This window comes from Callithrix jacchus, chromosome X (assembly GCF_049354715.1).
Source record: "Callithrix jacchus isolate 240 chromosome X, calJac240_pri, whole genome shotgun sequence".
NCBI lineage: Eukaryota > Metazoa > Chordata > Mammalia > Primates > Cebidae > Callithrix > Callithrix jacchus.
The window spans coordinates 62,988,809-62,993,596 of NC_133524.1; the positions used below are offsets into that span (position 1 = coordinate 62,988,809).

The following is a 4,788-nucleotide window of genomic DNA, read 5'->3' on the forward strand; positions in this document are numbered from 1 at the left end:
GTATTCCAGGTGCCACTGGGGTATGGAAAGAAAACTACTGTGGCTACCTCGGTGTCTGCCCAAGGGACTGTCCAGTTTTGTGCTTGAAACACAGGGTTCTGGCGGTGTAGGCACCAAAGGGAATCTCCTGGTCTGTGGGTTGCAAAGACCATGGGAAAAGTGCAGTATCTGGGCTGGAATGCACAGTACAGTTTCTAAGAGCTTCCCTTGGCTAGGAGAGGGCATTCCCCAACCCCTTGCATTTCCCAGATGAGGTGATGCCCCACCCTGCTTTGGCTCAACCTCCATGGGCTGCACCCACTGTCCAATCAGTCCCAGTGATATGAACCAGGTACATCAGTTGGTAATGCAGAAATCACCTGCCTTTGCATCCATCTCACTGGGTGGTGCAGACAAGAGCTGTTTCTATTCAGCCATCTTGACAGCCATCTCCCATAAATTCGAATAGGACCCTTTGCTCTTCCCCGTAGCTTTCTGAATCTAGTAGAACTTGAACTCAGCTTTGATGGCCAACAAATAATCATCTCAAACTACAGAGTTGCCTTCTGAGATGACCCAGTGCCCTGAAGAGTAATGATTATTTTGCTGCTTAAAGTAGTTCATTTGGCACAGGTTCAGGGGGCTGGTCCACACTTAAGTTTGACATCAGGCTAAGGAAGCTCACAGGGCCCCTTTCTGGGTGTTCTTTCCTTCTTTCCTTCTTTCTTTCTTTCTTTCTTTCTTTCTTTCTTTCTTTCTTTCTTTTCTTCTTTTTTCTTTCTTTTCTTTCTTTTCATTATTTCTTTTTTCTTTTCTTTCTTTCACTTTAAAGATCATATTTGTTTGAAGAAAACAAGAAACCCAAACCCAAAGGATGAGATTTTGCATCTTAAGACATCTCCCAGGTAATGAGTCTGCTGATTACAAATTATTTTCCTAGAAGATATTTTTGTACAAATTTTACATGTATTGAGGAGAGGGACATTAATCAATTCTCATTTCTTTTTTAACAGGGGGACAAAGTAGGGAAGAAAGAAAACAGTTTTGGATACAACTATTTGGAAGGAGAGTACACCTGAAGAGGGCAAACCCTAGCTTTTCATTATCTACAATAAATGCAATAAATGTTTTTCTTCTTTTCAAAAAAAGACCCTTTCAATCTTCAGTACCCCTTTAAAAGCCCACTTTTTAGATGCTAGTCAATCCATACCAATTATTTAAATTCACTTGGCATACACCTTTGTCCACTGGGTAAATTGTATTCATTATGTCCACTGATGCAGCATGCATAAGCCAACACCCCTGCGTGGCTGAACAGGGTCTCATCAAGGACTGATGGGAGAAGGGCTTGTAAACCAAGATCAAGTTGTCATTTCTCTGCTAATAGTATCTACCTGATCCCTACAAAAATGCACATAAAAGCAGGCAAGTTTAGTTACTGTATTGGCAGAGAAACCAGGACCTTGTTAAATAGTTCTCTCCACTACAATATTTTCTCTCAAGGGAGTCTTAAAAAAAAAAAAAAAGAAAAAACAACATATTGGTCTGGGCACCTCATAAATCCAACAAGAACTGGTGTGGCGTTTCATTGGAGAAGGAAACTTGGGGGAGAAAAACCCATCAAAACTGTAAGAAAGGCTCCAAATTTAACTGTCCCTGTCCCCATTTATCTGCCTTTATTCACCACTCAAGACTATAAATTATTCTAAAGCATTCTGATCTATAAAAGGGGTCAAAGTATCAGGAGCAGACAAGGAGTGAGAACCAAAAGACAAGAAACTGATTTGCTTGAGAAAAGCCAGTGTTCTTCCATTCATAACTGTCCATGGCTGAGAGAAAAACACCCAAGCGATCATCTATGTGACTTAGAGATTTATTTTGGGAGATTAAAAGTAGCATGAAGAACTTAAGATGATGACAAGCATCTAAATTTTTAAAGTTTCAGGGTTTCAAAAGACTGTGGATATATTTGAACTTCTAAAACGGACAATATTTAGAAAGGGTAAAACCAGGACACACAAAACATTGGGAATTACCATGACCCTAAAGTTCTTTTGGCTCCAGAAAATAACCATTCATATATTTGTTAGAGATCACATAATTTTTTCCTATTACCTGTTGCAAAATGATGCATCGCCCCCCAAAATCTTCTTTTCAAACCATAATTGTCCCATTTATTTTGCTCCAATGCACTCCTGTTCTTTATGGCCTATAGACTTACTCACAACTACCCTGCTGGGGGGTTAAAAAAAAGAAATTCTCCCTAGGCTGGCCCCCAAAACTCAGAATTGAAATAAGAGGAGGGGCTGGTAGCTTCCTGGAGACTAAAACAACTTGAAGCTAAATATACCTTTCCAAGAGTGGAACATTTATTCAGATAATGTTGGAGAATTCATATATGCCACAATAGGATAAAAACTAAAATGTAGAAATCTCACACTTTTCCTTATACCTCCCTTCTCTACTGCCCAACCAGATTCCAGACGTTATATCACTGTCATTACCATTTCTGCTAAATGGAAGCCCCTAGACACTAATCACACTGCCAACTGCATGGTGACATAGTGCACAACTTTTCCACTGAAAACTGTAGTCTCTCTTTCTCTATGGCTATATTGGTGATTCTCCAGTTACTTTAATACTTTAAAGACTGCAGCAGCATGCAAAATAACTTTGTTTATTTTTTTAAAGGTTAAAAAAGTCTCCAGGAGACAGTGAGTTTTATTTTGTCTTTCTGGAGAGAGGTTTGATTTGCTCTCGAATGCTCCAGGGTGGAGAGAAACTAGGAGAGAGCACTGGATGTTGAGGTCTTTTTGTCGTCATTTTCTCCCTTGTTTTCATCTTCACCGTCAATGAAGAGAGCAGCATACTTGCTTGCAGAACTGAACTTGGAAGCTGAATTTTCCTCTTTGGCTCAGATGCAGATCTGGAGTCTTTATCCCTTTTGCCATCTTTCCTATCTGACTCCTTCCAGTGGTCTTTGTTCCCTCCATCTCCTGGACCACAGCTAGGGTTCCCAGTTTGGCCTTTGGGGACATTCATTCTATCTACTTTATTTTCATCCTTCCTTGCAGGAGAGTTAGAAATTCCCTTCACCCAAGCATTCTCCTTTGGTGGAGGGGCTGGCATTACCTTTAGGGGCTGATCAGGTTTGGGAGGTTTAGAAGTTGGAGAGTGACAATCTTCCTCCTTATTGAGTGTTTCATTTTCTAGAGACTTCTCTCTCTCTCTTGTCTGTGTATTTCTGCCAGGTTTGGTGGAGGTCCCAGTCTGCTGGACTGTTCCCGTTCCTGAGTTTCTTCACTTCAACAGCTTGGGTGTCTCTCTCAAGGCCATCATTCTAGTTTTGGCTCATTCAGCTGACGCTGCAACTTCTCTTGTTCCTTCTGTACCTGTTCTTCTACTTCTCTTTCTCTAGCAGCTGTGTCAATGGGCTTTGCCCCTCCAAAGATAGAATCAGCTCAACTGGACTGGGAGGTACTAGCAGAGGAATCATCTTCCTTAGGAGTACTCCGAGGCTTTAGATTCAGTTTGGGTCTTTCGTGGGAGGACCTTTATCATCACGTCTATAATCATCCTGAGAGTAATCATCTCTGGAGCTCCACGATGGATCGTCCCATCTGTCATAGTGGTCTCTGCCTCCTCTGTAGTCATCATCCCTGCGGTACCCAAGGCCAAATGTCCTTTTGCCACTTCCTTTTCAGGAATCATACCTTCTATCATAGTCTCTGCTGCCTCAGCCATCACAGCTATCCCGGTCGCCATATTGATCCAGATCCCGGTGTGGGGCATGCCAATACCCATCCCGATACCCATCGCAATACCAGTCTGAATCACAACAATCTTGATACTTGTCTCCAAAGCTATCATCGCCTGTTCTAGGCAGGTAGTCATCAAAGCTGTCTGTGGCAGGACGAGCCTCCAGTCTGTATCTGTTTTGTCAGAATCCTGATTTTTATCACGGATAAAAGAACGATCATCCCTGTCTTTATCCTGTGCTTGATCAGCAACATCCAGGGAATCCAGGTCCTCAAATTCAGCATAATCAAAACTTTGCAACCTCTCTGGATTGCTGGGTTAACGTGGCAAATGCACTGCACTGATACCTAATCCTCTAAAGAATTCCTTAATTGACTCTTCTGTCACATCATAGAGTAGGTTTCCTAGAAAAGCAGTGTAGGGTGGGGATTTGGGGAGCTGGCTCCTGTCAATATTGGGTTCCCCAGCAGCCAGTGGAGCAGTGGGAAAGATGGAATGGCCAATTGGAGGCGTCCTTTACACATCGTCATAATTACTGTGCCAAGAAGCATCTCTTTCCAGGTCATTTGTTTCATCAGCCCAGCTGACTGGTTTGGAAACATAAGGGTTTCCTCCACCATTCCTTTCATCCTCAGCCTCAAAGTCTATTAGGGAGATAGTCTTCCCCTTCTTATACTTCTTTTTTTTTGAGTCTGCCATGTTGCGAGAGGGAAACAGTTTTGGGTGGGTGTGTTTCTCAGGAAGCTTTTCTCCCTGTGGTTGGGCAATAAACAAGGATCAGTAGCAGGGGATAATACAACTATATAATGATAAAGCATGTAAATGCTTACAGACAAATGTAAGGACTGCTGATGAAGGTGAAACTCAGGCAGACTCCCCTCCTCCACATGCTACTCAAGGTTTTCATGGGTAGAGATTTGCTGATGATAGTGACTTTGTGGCTTCAGTATTTCTGCTGAAGCACACACAACCTCCTAGTTTCAGGAAATGAAGCCATCTCTTTTTCTTCCTATAGTTTTTTGCCAAGCAGTAGGTTTCACCCTACTTACA

The 4,788-nt window shown here is 42.2% G+C and overlaps 1 pseudogene; it reads right to left on the minus strand.

Annotated features, from left to right (window-relative positions):
* Positions 1-2,761: 2,761 nt before the first annotated feature.
* On the minus strand, positions 2,762-4,437 carry LOC100396907 (eukaryotic translation initiation factor 4B pseudogene; annotated as a pseudogene).
* Positions 4,438-4,788: the final 351 nt, after the last annotated feature.